At 37.6% G+C, this 20,329-nt stretch overlaps 1 protein-coding gene across 3 annotated transcripts in view; it reads left to right on the forward strand.

Annotated features, from left to right (window-relative positions):
• The window catches only part of shroom1 (shroom family member 1), a 46,256-nt gene that overhangs the window by 9,943 nt on the left and 15,984 nt on the right, over positions 1-20,329 (forward strand). The gene's annotated exons all lie outside the window — the stretch shown is intronic.

The raw sequence follows: 20,329 nt of genomic DNA on the forward strand, positions 1-20,329 counted from the left end.
TTTATATTTACATCTAACACAATTTCCCGACTCATATGGAAACGGGGTTTGTATAAAGGATCTTTGACTGTTTCTTTTGCGGTAGGTCTGTAAAAACAGCAGTGTGCCCCACATAGAGAGTCCTTGTGTTTTATGAACTAGGTCCTTAAACAAACAGCTGATCTATCAATTGTGCTGTCAGTGTTTTAAATATTTGTCTTTTTGCACTATTTTTAGCAGCTTTGTCACTAAATACCTTTTTGTCAAGGAAGTACCTGATGGAGCAGGTGACTCATTACTTGGGAAAGGACGACACGTTAGGAGCCATTTCAGTATGATGCAGCGGTTTTCTTACCGATTTTGCTGAAGCATATTAACAGTCCAATTTAATCAGATGTTGGCTGAAAACTTGAGCCAAGTGAGCAAAAGTCCATCAAACATGACAGCTGTAAATGTTCCGTCTTGCAAACCTGATTATGTCACCACCCTGCTCCTTGGGAACCATCGTCCTTGGAAAGGTTGTAAAAGGTCTCTGCTTTTGTATGACATCACTTTAGGGACTTGTTTCCACCGATAAGCACGTTAAGGTGTGTGAGGTATAGTTGACAGTATCAGGAAGCAAGAGAGAGTTTTAATGATAAACATGGGGATTAATAAGTGATTGGACATGCTCTACTTCTTGTTTAGTTAAGGTCTAAAACTGTCTGGAAATGCGGCGTTCCCACAGAAATGCTATGTTTTATCATCACAAAGAGGGTAAGGTCTAAAATTCCATACAACTAATAGAATAACAAAAACGTCATCAGTAATTATAACGGTTTATCTTTTGCTTAAAATCCTACTTAGATTAAAAAAAGGATGCGCCATTGTTTGTTTATTGTTTATTGAATGGATCCCCATTATCTGACGCCAAGGCGACTGCCATTAAGCCCAATAGGCCTAAAAGTGATGTTAAAATAATTTTGCCTATTGTTCACAATCATTATGAGAGACATGATGATGGATGTGTTTTCTTTTGCATTCTAACTATTAAATAAATGCAGTCAAAAGTCCGCTTACAATGAAGCCTCTGCGAGCCGTTCAATTCTGCCCATAAATCCCCTAAAATGCCTCCATTAGGGTTTTATATACATGATGTAAGTATTTATGTAATGTGGTGACGGGCACACTTATAATAACATTTAATATTTACGTATTTTGATCATTTTAAACATACCCGGCGCATTATTTTCAAAAACGCATCACAACGTTTGCTTTTTTTTTCTTCGTCACTGATTATTACTCACTGCAGATTTTATGAAAGCCAACAAACATAATAAAACGTCACTTACTGTGCAACGTCTGCTGTCATTAGGATGCCGACTGATAGAATTTTGTTATAGTCCTGTTTAGGTGAAGAATGTCGCATAATCCTCGCGAACAAACGTGGTGTGGGGGGGGGGGACCAAGCGTCTTTTCGTGTCGTCCTCGCCAGTTTTGGGTCTTAAATGGCTGTCAAAGTGTACCACCTCTTTGGAATACGTTGTCATCCTTCTACTTTCCAGGTGAGAGGTATGATTTATGATCTAAAATAAACTTCCAGGAAGCAAAGAAGGAAACCAATAACCTAAAACAGTACAGATGTGGAAAAACCTGCTCTCCATCTAACTAATTAAACATCAGGGCTGTCAAAATGAACGCATTGACTCATGTGATTAATCACAAAAAAGATTATCGCATTAATCATGACCCCACTTAGATTAATCAAGCAATTTATTTTGACCCTACAAGCTCTTTTACCTTAATCGCTATTCGGTCAGTGATCAGATCAACGCATACGTCAGTACAAAAATTAGTGAGGAGACGCCGACAGGTGTGCCCACTAGCAAATTTCACTCCAAAATACAGCCGGAAAGAACTTTAGATAAAACTGTTACCAAGTTTTGGGCATTTAAATGACATGCATTCAAGTAAAAACAATTAAAAACGTTCTTGGATGTCATTCTGGCAATAAAATTGCATTTTTGTACAAATATTGCGGTCTTTTCTTAAGCAAATTTTGAATATGCAAGTGAGTACTAGCCTGTGATTAATCATGATTATTCCAAATTATAAAATGTTACTGGTAATCTGATGAAAAAAAGTGATATCCCTATTAAAAATGTTGTCTTCGCTAATATTTGCTAGTATTGCACATTTTATGGGACATATAGACTGCTTTAATTTCATATACTTAAAGTTGCCTAATACACTGTAATCATAGGAAATATTGATCAGTTTTAGAGTTGACATCAACGTCTTTATTAACCTTACAGCAATGTTTTAAGTAACAATCAATGAAAGTAATTTCACCAATGTTACTATTAACATTTAAAATACAATAAGTCACTTAATTTCTATTTACAATTCTAAAAACAAAGGCGTTTACACTTGTCACACACAAGTGTGTAACAAGTGTAAAAAGAAGCTAAAGACTATAAATCTAAAACGCCTTTTTTTCTTTGATTTTAATGGGTTATACTTGTATAGCGCTTTTTTACCTTTTTTTAAGGAACTCAAAGCGCTTTGACACTATTTCCACATTCACCCATTCACACACTGATGGCGGGAGCTGCCATGCAAGGCGCTAACCAGGACCCATCAGGAGCAAGGGTGAAGTGTCTTGCTCAAGGACACAACGGACGTGACGAGGTTTGTAGAAGGTGGGGATTGAACCAGGAACCCTCAGGTTGCTGGCACAGCCACTCTCCCAACTGCGCCACGCCGTCCCTAATAACAAGTGATGGATAAGAAGTTGATGCTAGCATCTCACTGCTTTAAATGCAACACCGCTCACTTTACTTTCTGTATGTATTCTGTTCACCTTCTCTACAATCCCTTTTACAGGAGATGCTGGTATGACAACGGTTCAAATTCCACATTTTTGTGCAACTCAAGAGGTCTATTTTTCCCAGAAATGATGATCAAATTCTACAAAGTTAGGGGCTTATCGCAAAGAATGTTTACATTTAGTGAGATTTATGTCAGCATGGTTCAGTCATGTGATAACGGGGCTGTAAGTTGACGTAAATCCGTTTTGAGTACAATGATTTAGGTGACTTTTGGTGGGTTTTTCCTTCCAAGTCCTGTCTGTCTAGTCTGCTTGGTATGTGATATACACCCAAACTGTGTTTATTATGCTACAACCTGTCACTTCGAGACTGTGACTTATTGTCAGACCCTCCCTCTATTGTCCAATGGAGACCCCTCTCCTGTCCCTATGCATCAGATAGACATGATCAAGACAAATGGAAGCCACAGGTTATCACTCAAACACCGCCCCAAAAAAACACAATCCGGCATCCCCATTACCCTCCAGTGTGTATGGTTATGTGTGTGTGTGTGTCTGTCTGTAGCGTTATCTGACAGCACCACACCTACACTTGTGTTCCGAGCAGTAGGACTGTCACTGTGATACGTTGGTGTCGTATGGCAGCAAGTAAGTGTTTGTATGCGTTACTTTTTTTTTTTTAGATACTATTTCCCCTAAGGCAAGGGTCGGCAACCCAAAATGTTGAAGGAGCCATATTGGACCAAAAATACAAAAATAAATCTGTCTGGAGCCGCAAAAAATTAAAAGCCATATTACATACATATAGTGTGTCATGAGATATAAATTGAATTCAGAGGACTTAAAGGAAACTAAATTACCTCAAATATAGCTACAAATGAGGCATAATGATGCAATATGTATAGAGATGTCCGATAATATCGGCCGATAAATGCTTTAAAATGTAATGTAGAAAATTATCGGTATCGTTTTTTTTATTATCGGTATCGTTTTGTTTTCTTGTTTTTTTTATTAAATCAACATAAAAAACACAAGATACACTTACAATTAGTGCACCAACCCAAAAAAACTCCCTCCCCCATTTACACTCATTCACACAAAAGGGTTGTTTCTTTCTGTTATTAATATTCTGGTTCCTACATTATATATCAATATACCGGTATATCAATACAGTCTGCAAGGGATACAGTCCGTAAGCACACATGATTGTGCGTGCTGCTGGTCCACTAATAGTACTAACCTTTAACAGTTAATTTTACTCCTTTTCATTAATTACTAGTTTCTATGTAACTGTTTTTATATTGTTTTACTTTCTTTTTTTGTTCAAGAAAATGTTTTTATTTTATTTTATTTTTTTTAAATGACCTTATCTTCACCATACCTGGTTGTCCAAATTAGGCATAATAATGTGTTAATTCCACGACTGTATATATCGGTATCGGTTGATATCGGTATCGGTGATTAAAGAGTTGGACAATATCGGAATATCGGATATCGGCAAAAAGCCATTACATCCCGAAATATGTACATATAGCTAGCTTAAATAGCATGTTAGCATCGATTAGCTTGCAGTCATGCAGTGACCAAATATGTCTGATTAGCACTCCACACAAGTCAATAACATCAACAAAACTCACCTTTGTGCATTCATGCACAACCTTAAAAGTTTGGTGGACAAAATGAGACAGAAAAAGAAGTGGCATAAAACACGTCCTAGAAAGTCGGAGAAAGTTATACATGTAAACAAACTACGGTGAGTTCAAGGACCGCCAAAATTAGTAGGACAAAACGGCGCTCGCCAAATACTCGAATCAGTGAAGCATGTTTAATATAAACAGTGTGCTTTATAACAATTAGGGAGGTTTTTGTCATGTTTGTCCTCCTACAGAAACCATATTAAAACAAAAAATTTATTTTTTCCCCCTCATCTTTTTCCATTTTTCATACATTTTTGAAAAAGCTCCAGAGAGCCACTAGGGCGGCGCTAAATTCTAGAGCCGCGGGTTGCCGACCCCTGCCCTAAGGAAATAATAGAAATAATCACTTCTATGATCAGCCATTATAATTAGGGGTGTCCCGGTCCGATTTTGTTATCGGTCTGATACCAGCAAAAAAACAACTATCAAATTACAAGAACTTGCATGTAGAATAGAAACTCTCTGATACAAGCAGTCTTGCAGCGCATTTACTCGTGCAAAGTTAGAGAGCCAATTAACATTTAAGGACTACGTTTACACTGCAGGCCAAAGCGGCCCAAATCAGATTTTTTTCAAAATCAGATTTTTCCTAGCTGACCGTTTAAACTACAACTAAAACGCAATCTTTATCAGACTCCAGTGTAAATGTGCACAGGCCTCAATGTGGCCCCAATGTGGCCGTGACAACACTTGCATGCGCAGTTCGATAAAGTGAAAACAAAGGAAGTTGACGGGATTCCGTAAATGAACAAGGGAGTAGCTACTACAACTACTACTACAAAATAAGTCGCTAAACCTTAAAAAATCTTTTTTTTTTTTACCTGAAAATAAATAAAAGGAATATAATGTATGAATGGATATATATATATATATATATATGTATATATATATATATATATATATATTTGAGAAGGTTTTAATCGTTTTATGGCTGTTGGGTAAAAGGAGGCACGGACATCGGCGTAAATCAACATTAACTTTATTTTTTAGCTCACAAGTAAGCAAATACGCCACAGCGCTATTTCTTCGGAATCATAATATATATTTATATATTACATATAGCCTAATTTTTGTGCACGATTGAAAATTCAGCCGTCGAAAGAAGAGTTTGCTCACCAAAACCGGATGTTGTGGTGAAGTATCCACTTCATATATGCTAACTGTGGTCCGGATACCACTCGTACACGGGCTTCATCTCGTGGTACGCCAAAGAATCCATCCATCCTCTCTACCGCTTGTACCTTTTGTGGTCGCGGGGATTGGAGCCTATCCCAGCTGCACTCGGGCAGAAAGCGGGGTACACCGTGGACAAGTCGCCACCTCGTTGCAGGGCCAACACAGATAGACAGACAAGCATTCACACTCACATTCACACACTAGGGCCAATTAAGTGTTGCCAATCAACCTATCCCCAGGTGCATGTCTTTGGAGGTAGGAGGAAACCGGAGTATCCGGAGAGAACCAAGAGTTTTCTGAAGTGGTACTTGGTGAAAAAGTTTGAGAACCACAGTGCTAAGCTATTTGAAGAAAACATTGACATTTTAGCTTTGTGTTGTCGTTGATAAAGCAAAAAGTTGTTAGTGTTATATTTAACAATATATCTTATAATTAAAGTTTGCAACTTATTATCAGAGGTGGGTAGAGTAGCCAGAAATTGTACTCAAGTAAGAGTACTGTTACTTTAGAGATTTATTACTCAAGTAAAAGTAAGGAGTAGTCACCCAAATATTTACTTGAGTAAAAGTAAAAAGTATGTTGTGAAAAAACTACTCAAGTACTGAGTAACTGATGAGTAACATACACACACATATCATATATATATATATATATATATATATATATATATATATATATATATATATATATATACATACGTATATACATATATATACACACACACATATATATATATACAGTATATAATTTATATTTATTTATTTTGCCGTTTTTGTTTACATGTTAAAGGTGTTTTAATGAATATACATGCATGTTTAACACATATAGATTCCTTTCTTTCATGAAGACAAGAATATAAGTTGGTGTATTACCTGATTCTGATGACTTGCATTGATTGTAATCAGACCGTAGTGCTGATAGCGTCCACGTTTTCAAATGGAGGTGAAAAAAAGTTCCTCCTTTCTGTCTAATACCACATGAAAGTGGTTGGTTTTTGGCACCTTATTTGTCCAGCTTCCATATTCGTTTTTATAAACTTTACAAGAAATACATTGGCGGCAAACTCCGTAGCTTGCTAGCTTGTTTGCGCTGGCTTTCGGAGACTCTTGTTTTGAAAGCGCAGGCGCGATGGAGCGGCACTTTTATTGTGAAGACAGGAACTGTGCAGTCAGTCTTTAGGCTTTTGACAGGATGTACGATTGAAATAAAAAAGAGTCTTTTTTCCTTCACACTTTTGATTGATACTTTTATTAGTAGATTGCACAGTACAGTATATATTCCGTACAATTGACCACTAAATGGTAACACCCGAATAAGTTTTTCAACTTGTTTAAGTCAGGTCATGTGACCGCCTGGCTCTGTTTGATTGGTCCAACGTCACCAGTGACTGCATCTGATTGGTGGAACGGAGTGAACGTCACCAGTGACTGTATTTGTTGAAACGCAGGCACTATGACAGACCAAAACAAACAAAGCGTGCATTAACAGATCGATAAAAATTAGTAGCGAGTAGCGAGCTGAATGTAGATAAAAGTGGCGTAGTAAAAGTAGCGTTTCTTCTCTATAAATATACTCAAGTAAAAGTAAAAGTATGTTGCATTAAAACTACTCTTAGAAGTACAATTTATCCCAAAAGTTACTCAAGTAGATGTAACGGAGTAAATGTAGCGCTTTACTACCCACCTCTGCTTATTATGATACATTTTTTAAACCGAATGATATGACAAGAGCACCACTGGCTAGATTATATTACCATTCGTGGTTTAACAGAACATATATATTTTTGAAATGTCTATATTTTTCACAATTGCTTATCATATTGGATAAAGATTTCTTGTCAGTCCGAGGATTTTGTAGTTTGTTCACTCACACTGTCTTGTCCACACGTACACAAAAGCAGTCCAAGAGAAGCAACTAACAATTTGCAGTCATGTTGTTGTTACAATATAGAATAAACGTTCAATGATAGCTAACGTTGGCAGCTAAACTTAATGTTTCTACATTATCACGACTCCACTTTTATTTATAGAGTATACCAGTTGTGAACATTTACATGTTTTATATTGATTTGTTCAGGTTAGACTGTGTCAGTCAGCTCAAACTGCTGGGATGTACAGAGTAGGCTGAATATTGATTTTAAGGATTCGAAGAAAGTAGGTCAAATCCAACATTGTGGATACAAATTAAAAGAGTAAACCTGTAACAGGCCTCAGTGCGAATCTGTTGTTGACTTGGGTCATGTCGGCGTTTCTTTTGCAATTCAAATAAGCTAGCTCACACCCCCCACCCCTCCACAGGGCAGTGTAATGTGAATCTGGACTGCACTTTTATGCTTCTTAAAGCGTCTAAAAGGCAGGATTAGAGACATGTCTGTATTCTCATGAAGACATTTCAACCAGGCGGTGACCTACTTCCTCATCCTTTTTGATCTTTTATAGCTCTTTTGTTCTGCTGAAGACATGACTTCACCAAATGCTGCTCTTGCACCATTTCACCGTGCGAATGACTCCTTACTTTTCAAAGTATTAGCTAGGATGTTCTGATCGGGAATTTATGCTGCCAATGCCAATACAGATCACATGTAATAACTCTAAATGTTTCTATGTATTTATGGTGAGTGCCATTGACAGATTAACAATATCAACCAAATATTTAAACTGGTTCCTTATTATTTGTTATTACATGCAAAACAAAGCAAAATTAAAAACCACTATCTATTACTCTTTTAGATCCTTTTTCCCTTCAAAGTCTTCCTGTGTCCAAGGAATAATTCCCTAAATTTGTAAACATGAACAAAAACAAAAGGATTTTAAGAAAATAAAAATATTGACCTAATCACTCTAGTATCGATCAGATGCTACTGATATAATATTTGATGTCGACACCACAAATTTATGGATCGATCCACCCTCATTACTTGCTCTACACTTCTGTGTGCGACAATGTTGACACATCAACAGTTGAAAGCTGTCATATTATCCTCTCTCTAGACTCTTTTTAATCTACTTGTAAATTACTGCTGTAACGCAGTTCCATCAACACTTCTTAAACTTGACGATGGAAGTATTTCTTGGTGTTGTTTCCACACTGCTCCTGCTTGCTTTCAGTGTAACATTTTTAGCACCATCCTGATACTTGATAATGATACTTAAGACACTAAGAAATGCAGTTTATTTGTTGTAATGGAGCTTATTATTATTACCTTAGGTGAGTCTCTCCACACCGTGTATGGAGAGAAACATTTAGCTGCTAGCTAGTCAACCGGGTGACTCAAAATAAACACAATATTAGCCAGAGGGGATCGGTTATTAAAAGGCATTAATTGGCAATGGCAATCACATACTTTTTCATGAAAATTGTCTGATACTGGCTGATTGATCATCACTTTCCTAGTATTAACCTCTGATTTCCACATCCTTTTGTTGGAAGCCTTTGTATTTGTGTGCCAACTTAAGACACAGTGTAATTTAATAAGAAAGTACCTTAACAATTGATACTGCTAAACCTTTCAACCCACTCCAATCTACAAATCAGGCCGATAAGGTGTCGTCATCGTAAAAATCTCCCTTGGCATCTAGTTATCTTGGCACTTGTTTGGGCACAATGAGGCGTTGCGTATTTTATTGCGTTGCGTAATTGGTACTGAAGCAATCAGTCTGCCCTTTTGACATAATAGAGCCTTATAATGTAATGTCAGCGAGAAAAATCTGCCTGCTTTTTGTTGTTGTTTTATAGGCCACATACACTTATGAAAGATTCATATACAGTTTATTCACTTTCTACTGCTTTAGATTGCACCGATAGTATTTGTCCTCACACTGTGGAACTTGAACAATGGAAAATAATTGAAATAGAAAAATATGTGTACAAGTATAAAATAAGCTAACTATTCATTTTGAATAGGCTTAGGTTCAGAACAAATTTTGCTGGGTATATTGTCCCACAAATGATTGCCAATAAACTATATTATTGTCAGCATTATTTTGAGAACAAAGTAATGTAATGTAGTCATAATATATAATAATAATAATTAGTGCTGTCAAATTATTACTACTACTGTTACATTTTTAACAATCCTACATGTCACATAAGCGTAAAAGGAGCTAACTGCTGTCAAATTAACAAAATATCAGTGCATGAAGATGATGCAAACTCTTAAAAGTGTGTTTTCCCTCAAAATTTTTGGTTAAATGCAAAATTGTACCACTTCCGGGTCATTTGGCTTCAGACTATTCCACTGTGTATATAATATGTAATGCTAAGGTGGATTCAATCATAGTTTTAACAAGTACTCTAAATGTACTGTCGGGATAGTATGCAAAAACATCATAATGTGAACATAGAGAAGAGGTGCATCTTGGGAATTATTGATATCTCAATCTGTTCAGGTGTCTGAGTCAGGACAAGCCGCAGTTATAGCTTTATAAAAAAGGAAGTTTTCACGTATTCTCTTAAATCGTATATTGAACGTACCCCCACAAGTTGAGACAGTTATTCTGTGGTCCAACAGGAACCATCTTGCTGTCCGCCTCCTTATCAGGTGCACTCACCTGCTGCTGTGTGCTCAGGGCAATAGAAGACCGCTGATATTGTTCCACAGATCAGGTTACATAAGTGATATTTGCATGCAGCTATTGTTCCTATTGACTATGTCCCTGCTGTTGGTCCAAGTGGGAAATAATGATGAGGCTCTGAGTTCAGCAAAACACTTACGTAACTGGCAGCTCCTGAACACGTCGTACAAACAGATCATCAAGTAAGGACGTTTTACGCAGTTAAAGGGCAACTACACTTTTTGGGGAATTTTGCCTATTGTTCAAAATCCTTATGAGAGACAAGAACACGTTTGTTTTTTTGCATTCTAATTTGTAATAATCAGCTGGTTCTAGGTGGCTAGTGTTTCTGCTCATGGGAGCAATCTAGTCTGCCTCTAAATCACTCTTAAAATGCATCCAAAAACTGCCAACAATACTTAATTTATGTTCCATGACCTGCATAATAACTAAATTGTAGCGACATTGTTATTTTAAGAGCGAACACTGAGGAACTCTTTCTAGCGTAGGCGCTCACAGTCTCACACTGCTACGGCATTAGCAAGAGGAAAGCTAGCTCCTGCATCAGCAACTGAATGGCTTTTAGGATTGTGTCGGAGGCAGATATTTACATATATCCGTATTTAAGTGTTACTTCTTTATTTTCGTAGTCATATTACAAAACAGCTAGTGTTCTTCCAATTGTGGTCTTTTGGTTGTCTGCAAGTACTGTGTGCTAACCTTGACTTTGGAATGTAAGGAGGACAGATACTCCTTTTCCTTATCTGTTCCTGTGCCCAGCTGAGGAGGACAATAGGCATGTGTTTGGGCTGGAAAGAGAGACAACGAGGGGGGGAGTGAGAGACACTTTATAGAAGAGAAGGTTTCCATATTTTAGATCAGACCATCTTAGCTGCGCGATTGAATGTTCTATGCTGGACTGGTCTCATTCTATTTCCAAAGCTTTGGAAATAAATTACAAAATACATATTCTGTCTCTGGTGGTTCTTCTACTCAGCTTTAAGTGTCATGAAAGAGCTTGGGAGTGGCCAGCAACTTGAATTCCCTGGGAGGAACAACTGGTCCAAACGCAACAATTGTAATGTTCAACACAAAGCGATAGGACACCAATACGTACTGACTGAAAAACGCAAACAAACATATTATAGTATCTGTAGCCCGCATTTCATGTTTTGTTTGTACACAGTCACCTCGACAGCGTATGTATTAGTAATACCAAGCAAGATGTGCTGCATGTAGCATGGTCGATATTATAGAGACTAACGCGATGGACAGTTGTCTGTTTGGTCCAGCTGGCCGGGTACGTTGATTTTGGGTAGGTGGTAAAAAGTATTTACCACTGCAGGGTTTGTTAGCGCAATACAATTCACCTTTCATTGTAATTCTTAGAGCAGCGTCCTCCTTGCAAGACATAAGAAGCTTTTCCATTGATAATAACATTGTGTGCCACTCAGTACAGCAGCAGAAGCACTCCATTTCTGTCGGTATAGTTTGGCAAGCTCCACATTTACACCGCCAAGTCATGCTAATTCTGACTGTCTTGGCCCCCATTTGCTCTAATGTTTCACCTTCTATAAAGCAGTATGCCATCCTCTGTATATTCAGGTTCAAAAAGATAATGGTTGTGAATCCTCATTTGTCTAAGAATAATCGTCTTGGTCGTCTTTTATCAAATCTGCCATAACTAAAGCACACACACATTTGTTTCCAGAAGTAGGAACACACGTTTGTTGAAGTAGGGCGTGCGTTGCTATGGGCACTGAAATAAATGCCCCCAGCAAAGAAGTCCATCCATCCATCCATCCATCCACCTTTGTCCCTTTTGGAGTCGCGGGGGTAGCTGGAGCCTATCCCAGCTGCATTCGAGCAGAAGGCGGGGTACACCCTGGACAAGTCGCTACCTCATCGCAGGGCCAACACAGATAGACAGCCGTTACTATGTCGTATATATACTTGCATTGTGTATATAAAACGTTGGAGGGTTTTAAAGTTGTTTTAGAGGGATTTGAAGGCGACATAGGTGACTCTCATTAGCCGCATCCTGCAAGTGTTATTTTTATCTTTAGAATCCTTTAAAAAAAAAAAGCTGTGTTCTTGTCTCTCATAATGATTGCGAATGATAGGCATAATTCCAAAAACATGCAGTTTCCCTTTAAATGTGCTTTATTTTATTCTATGTACACAAGGCCTCGCAATGTACATGCTTGTCAAATGACTAGCTTGCGGACAGGGACTGGCATAATTTTTTTGCGTCTGTTTTGTATTGAAGCAAAATTGAGTGAACTACTTGGCTGTAAACAGCAGAGGTGCTGTTGATTATGTCGAAACCAGCTTATGCTCTGGAAGTACACCAGACACACAGTTAATTAGTCCTCTTACCCATTATTTATGCAGTCGATGCATGTAGATGCCCATATCTGCTGTACAGATTTACTTTAGAACAGAGACGTGTTGGATACTTCTCTTGTTGCTTTATTTGTATTTGACTTTAATAAATGTTTGGGTAGAATTTTACTAAACAAAACCAGTTTTCTTTTAAGTAGTATAGAAATGTATCACAGTTGTTTGACTATTTTATGGAGGAATGTAGTTAATATTAGTACCGGTTATCACAAAGTATAGATTTTGGATCGAGAATCGTTTTAAATCGAGAATATATTATGAATCGAATCGGATTGAATTGTGCGATGCCCAAAGATTCACAGCTCTAGTAGTTTGCATAATTATCACATTTTAAAAGTGTTGACAGTGAGATAAGACTGTTGACAATGTGTCTTTAGGGACTGAAGTAGCAAATCAAGAACAATGGAGGTTGTTTTTCTCCCCTTTTACCATTTTTGAAGACTTTTCCCACCTTTTGAGCAGGATGTGGGTCAGTTACGGTTGTTTTTTTAGTCCTGCTGTTTTTGTCCTCAGCCTCCTGCTGCGCCATTGCTTCTTTTTTGTGTTAGTGTCGTTCTGCGTCATCCTGCTTGGCCTTTTTGTTCTCAAGCTCCCTTGTTATTTGTACCACACATGATCTTGTTGTGAAACAGCTTATGTGCGCTCCAGAAATTGCTTTAAGTTGCCATAATTATTTTGACCTAGTAAAACAGGCCAGTCTTCAGGTCGGGTGTGTCTTTTGCATCACAACAAAAGCTTGTGGCTCCTACAAAAATAGACGTGCACTTGCTAGGGTGTTGCCGCTGTAGAGAATCACACAATACGTCTTCGTGGGTTTTGTTACAGGTACGCTGCTCTTGCATAATGACCTTTGACTAGGACACTATGGTTTTATTGCTGTGTGATGGTTAGCCAATGATTTGGATTGATACTTCTCCTGTTTTCCTTATGGAAGGTGCAGCATATTGTAGGCTAAGGAATAATGTATCCATGTTTGGTGCAGATCCAAATAAAGCTGCAGATTTTGTAAAGTTATTTCTTGAATTTTAATGTGTCTATGAGGGTATACAATCTAGTACTGATCTAAATGAATGGCCGTTTGCACTAAACCAGATAATTTGTTGGAATTGTTAAGGTTTAGGCAGAGTCAAAAATGTATTAGTAATTTCTAGAAGGGCTATTTTCAAGCAGTATATAAATGTAAATGTTATGAAGTCTCTTTCCATAGGAGTACATTTTCTAATCATTTTTGGGAACCTAATAAAAAAAACATACACACATATCCTGTTGTTTATTTGTTAAAGATGGGGATGTTCTGATCAGGGTTTTATGCTGACAAGTCCGATCATCTGCAAGTGAAATCGGGTGATACCGATCACATGTATTAACTGTAATTTTTTAAATTTATTTATGGTGGGACCTATTGACTTTGTAGCAATATTAACACAATATTTAAACTAATTTCTTGTTTATTTTAATACATATAATTGTTTGATCAAAACAAAGTCTATGGTACTAAACAAAAACTAAACAAAACAAAAAACTACTGTTTAAACTACCAACCATATAAATCCTTAGACCTTTGTCCTTAAAGGGGAACTGCACTTTTTTGGGAATTTTGCCTATCATTCACAATCATTATGAGAGACATGACGACTGAAGGATTTTTTTAATGCATTCTAAATATTAAATAAATTCAATCAAAAGCCCGCTTACAATGGAGCCTATGGAAGCTGTTAAATTCTGCCGATAGAGCCCTTAAAAAAAACTTCCCAACACGTCCATTAGGGTTTTTGTATACATGACGTGCGCTTTCCGTGTCGTTCTCGCCAGTTCTAGGTCCTAAATGGCTGTCAAAGTGTCCCAACCTGTTGGATTATATCCTCAGCCATTTACTTTCCAGGTGAGAGTCATGACTTATGATCTACAATAAACGTACAGGGAGCAGGGAAGTGAGGAAGCAGCAGACCACTCGATGATGTAAACATAGGCACACACAGTAGTGATCATGTTGCCGCTATAAATAGTTTGTCTGAGTTAGCGATTATAATAACAATATCACCAATATTTGGTTAATGATCAAGTCACGAAATATAAATGGAGTATTTTTGGCGCTTTTTGAATGGTTATTTATTGGATTTTATGGGTGGAATAGTGGAGCTCCATTGGCTCCGCTGTAAGCGGAGTTTTATTTACGTTTATTTAGTATTTAGAATGTATTAAAAAAACAAAAAATTCATCCGTCGTTATGTCTTTAATACTGATTGTGAACAATAGGCAAAATTCCCCCCAAAAAGTGCAGTTCCGCTTTAAAGTCTTCCTGTGTCCAGGGACATATTTTCTTAAACAATAATAAAAACGACAAAAAAAAAGATGTTGGCAAAATAGAATTATTGATCAAATCACTCGAGTATCATAGGGATACTACCCCTTGGTATTAATACGACTGATTTATAGATAAATCCGTGTTACCCTTAGGTATATGCCTGGCAGTGCACCTCAACAACAACATAGCTGCCCAACAGTCCTCTCCATAACTCTTGTTGATCTACTTGTTCATTTCCTGAATCTACAATTCTTCTGAAAGTTTACCAAGCACTTATTTCTTGTGTTGTTCCGAGGTAGTTTAGCACCTATTTAAGTAATAAGCTTGTTTGCTCTTGCTTGCTCTTTCTCTGTGTGTAACATGTCAAGCCTCGTCCTCCAGTGATCGTAATACATATAAGAAATGTAGTTTATTGCCGCAACGAAGGATTATTCGGTGTATAGCCGCCTCTGTGGAAGCTATTCCCTCCGGTCGGCGGACTGAGTATTGAAAATAAGAATCAACAGCCAGCCCGAGTTCTTACTCCACATTATACCATAATAACACAATTTATTCATATGCATGAAGTGACTACAGTATTTATTAGAGTATACACTTAAGTCCTAAACCAAATTAAGGGACGGTTTACAATAGGCCAGAAATAGACTCTCTTTTGGGTACTGCAATTTGGAGCAGAAAACACAAACGGTTGAAAAGGGTCTCAAAGTACTTTCAAACTTTATCTGAATATGAAACTTTCCAAAATTTGCAATGAAAAAAAATCACCTAAAAATATAAACATTGAGTCCGTTGTTATGTTTTTTTTATATAATTACCTTACACACTGTAAACTAAAAAAAAACAACCTCTGCATTAGGGAATTTTTGTATGGTGTATTTTTTCAGGCTCAACACGCACGAACCCATGCCAGTATTCAATAAAAAGCAAAAGTATATTCCCTGCAGCGCTCTACTATTCTATTCTAGTCTGAGAGGAATTCCTACAGTATCCAGTTAAAGTCGGCATGACAAGATCATATTGCAATACCACCCCCGTGAGGTCCGTAATGCAAAAGTAATTGTCTGCTCAGAAGTCCTTCGGCGTTTATTGGATCAGGTCTGGGTAATCCTGACAGGCATGATGTACTGTACTGTAGATCCTGGTTAATAGTTGACCAGTCAGGTTACAGAAGGTTTGAATGTGTCAAGTAAGATTGCGCTTCCGTGGAGGTTGGTGAATGTTCGATATTGTCACGTTGTGCAGGCAGGAATGTCGAGCTTATTAGCGTGTGACAGCTTGTCTTGGTCAGATTTTAGACAGCAGCGTGAGCACTGCCCGGCAACATGAGGCCACAGCTTTTCTCACTTCCATGAGGACTTAACACTGCATGGAACTGGACCCATTGTGTCCTGCCTCTTGATGCATTTGCACCCTCAACCATCCACGTCCACCTTTTCAAAAGCAGCTTCCTGTCATTTTGTTTGGAGGCGGACAATAGGAATGTTGTCCGCCATGTCCTGCGGAAGACTGAAGTGGTGACATTGATCCACGGTATTCTTGTCCAATGTCAGTCTCTGCACACCTCGGGTTATTCTGCTGCACGATAAAGGCGGTTATGAAGCAAAGACTTTGACCCCCTCACCCTTCTCCCCCACTCCATCTAATCCATTGTTCATTCCTCTCTCTCCATTAGTCCCTGTGTCTCTCTTTCCTTTCACTGCCTTTGTCAATCTAATCCTCAATAAGAAAATGTGTCCTTCCAAAACACATTCCCTGACTGTGCATGTTATAATTTTTGTGCATTCTCATTGTACATTCTTACGGCTCTTAAGCCTAATTCTAGCCTAGCTTCTTCCATGATGTGATGCTGCTTTGGCTTGGTTGCTAGTCAGAACACAGTCATGAGATTGTTCAATGTTAATGTCTTGATCCCCAATTACGGATCACATGCGCGAGATATAAATGATGGGTGTTGTTTTACGTTACACAATGCACCTCCTGGAAATATTACAAAAATGTAAAAGCGTTTGGGTTTTAGTGCATAATCAAGGTGGCCAGAAGAGGGATACATACTTCTCACAGGATTTTGGAGTGTTAATAAAATAGTTTGTATTGTAAAATAACATTTGAGCAAGATTGGTTGAAAACATGGCCACCATTGACAAAAAAGTATTTGGAATTTCCCAGTTCTTAGTAGTAGGCTGCTCTGAGTGTAAACAATAAAAAAAAAACGTCTGCAATATTTATTACTTTTTGTCGCATTATATCAGCCATATACATTTATTTATATATATATATATATATATATATATATATATATATATATGTATGTGTGTATGTGTATATATATATATGTATATATATATGTATATATATATATATATATATATATATATATAAATAAATGTATATGGCTGATATAATGCGACAAAAAGTAATAAATATTGCAGACGTTTTTTTTTTATTGTTTACGTTTTACGTTTATGTGTGTGTGTGTGTGTGTGTGTGTGTGTGTGTATGTATGTATGTATGTATGTATGTATATATGTATGTATGTGTGTGTGTGTGTATGTATGTATGTATATATATATATATATATATATGTATGTATATATGTATGTATATGTATGCATATATATATATAGATAGATAGATATGTATGTGTGTATGTGTGTACGTGTATGTGTGTATGTATGTGTGTGTGTGTGTGGTAATGTTACTGTAGTTTAAAGCAGTGGTCCCCGGTACCGGTCCGTGGATTGATTGGTACCGGGCCGCACAAGAAATAAAAAAATAAAAAAAATAAAAAATGTTTTAAATAAAATTATTTTTTTATTAAACAACATAAAAAACACAAGATACACTTACAATTAGTGCACCAACCCAAAAAACCTCCCTCCCCCATTTACACTCATTCGCACAAAAGGGTTGTTTCTTTCTTTTATTAATATTTCTGGTTCCTACATTATATATCAATATAGATCAATACAGTCTGCAGGGATACAGTCCGTAGGCACACATTATTATTATTATGACAAAAAAAAAAAGAAAATGATTGCATAAAAAGTACAATTTATATCTGGTCTAAAAACAACATTATACAAATTAGAATTTTGCTAAGAGTAAAATGCAGTGTGTGCAGTGTGATTTCAAACTACTCTGTTTTGATCAAATAAAAGCTTAATTTGTTTTGAATTACCTCTGTCATTTGTACCCATTGGTTGCTTTAAAAAGTATGAAAAAATGCAAATATTTTATTTTTAGGCCATATCGCCCAGGCCTACATAATATGTATTAATATTGTGCATCGTTTACTGTACTTTGGGGAGGGGACTCATGCAGTGTCTTCTTTGGGCTGACCCAGTGTTGCCAAATCCCTGTATTATTAGAGACTTGCTTTCGTAGAACTGCTGCTTGTTTCTCACCGGACATCTGGCAACACTGATGTCTTTGAGTGACTGACCGGGGAAGTCAAGTCCGAGAAGGCGTACACAACAAGCAATGTGTTTGTCTGTGAACCAAAGCTAACGTTCAGTCATCTAGTTTGTCAAGTCAGGACTGCAGCTTCTCAATAATTTTATCGATAAATGTTTGTTGTTGGGGCGCATCTGGCAGCGTGCCACAGACTGACTGGTTCCACGTCTCCTCATGGTTGGAGGGCAGGATTTTGTCGATCTCAACTGTCTAACCAAAACTTGTTTTTTTCTCATGTAACAAACCAGAAGCAACAAAGTGTAGTGATATATAAACCTGTTATTGCTCCAACTTCACAATCCTATTACAAATATTACTTCAACCTACGGTGGAAATTCTCACAACTTACAGCATGACAAGAAGCTGAGAGACACCTCCTACTGCAAATTACTCGTAAGTTAAAGTTGCCATATGTAGTAAGGTGGCCAGAAATGGTACTGCAGTCACGGTCAAAATTCTGTAGTCCCCTCCCACTCTCCATGACTGAGGTTGCTGAATCCGAATCTTACTCCAAGGAATTTCAAATGGCAATCGACGAGTTCTACGCTGTAGGTTTCTTTTGTTTATGCTTCTTGCAAGATGGTTTACTAAGTAATTATGCCACATTTTACTGATGTCGATTAGCCAAATGTATTTGTAAAGTTACGCAGCAATATTTTAATCGGGAGTCAAGACAGATTGTTGGCATTACCCTGCTAAAATGTCTAGTTTGACCACACGGACCACCATCAAAATATATTATAAATAATAATATATAATACATCACATATCACATAGGCCTAAGCATTCGTTACACAAACATACTAGCTTTGTTAGACAAGATCATGTATTTTTGGACTGTATAGTTTACATACGAAATGTCCATTTCCATTTATTACAAGTAATAAGAAAACGTAAATGACTTACTTACATATCAAGGAGGAAATTAGCAAGTTTGGCATCAGATGAAAAAATCTTCTGCGCATTCAATCGTCTCCATCTTTCAAAGGCATCCCGATACAAATCCTCCTTTTGTTCTTGGCTTTGTCATGAATAAGCTGAGAATCGTAACGACGCCTTTGAGATTTACTAAGGTCTGACATGTTTAGGAACTTTACCAGTAGCAGTAACTCGACAAAGAAGGTGGTGCGTAACTGGCAACCTGGATGTGACACGGTTACAGACTTTTTAATTGGTCAAACGGTGGAGGGTGGGGCATTGAAATGAAAACAATAACAATATATCGGGGCTGTAAATCTAATTTTGAAATGAGCATATCCCATCTGAACTACCGTTATCAGTTATAAAGGTATTCAAAAAGAACATGATTTATTAATGCCTTTTGACATATCAGGGCCATTTAATGATGGCTTGACATGAAATTATTACATATGGCTTCTTTAAGATACTCGCAAACTACTGTATGTTGTCTTTCCACCCTTTTGACTCTGGAGCGGATGTTGCCAAACATAGTCGCCGACAAAATGCTAAAGAAGCAGGCCCGGTATGATGGTTTGATGGTCGGCACTTTTAACAGTAATTAAACAGCACATTCTCTAATGGATGATGGCACTGAGGAGAACAAACCTGTTGAATGTTATAGTCATTAGTTAATGACTTTCGTCATGACTTGTCATTGGGCGTGTACAAAATGGAACAATTAGTCTTTGAGATATTTTTTTGGTGAATTGTGAATTGAGTTTTTTGCGGGTTATGTTTGGGGCGGGGAGGAGGTGGAGGCCTCCAGAGGTCACCCATCCACTCAACCCCCTCTCATACTCCCCTCCTTCCTCCTCCCTTCTGCCTTGGCCAGTCTCCATGTGCCGGGCTCAAGACCTTAGGAATGAATGGCGCCCGGGCTCTGCTCCGTCTTTGAAGCCAGCCAGGAATGCGAGGCCTCTTTTCTCTCTCTCGCTCTCTCTCATTTGCTCTTGCGCTCTCTCTCTCTCGCTCTCTGTTGTTCAAGCAGCCGGTA

The sequence above is a fragment of the Nerophis lumbriciformis genome, linkage group LG09 (genome assembly GCF_033978685.3).
Source record: "Nerophis lumbriciformis linkage group LG09, RoL_Nlum_v2.1, whole genome shotgun sequence".
Classification (NCBI taxonomy): Eukaryota; Metazoa; Chordata; class Actinopteri; order Syngnathiformes; family Syngnathidae; genus Nerophis; species Nerophis lumbriciformis.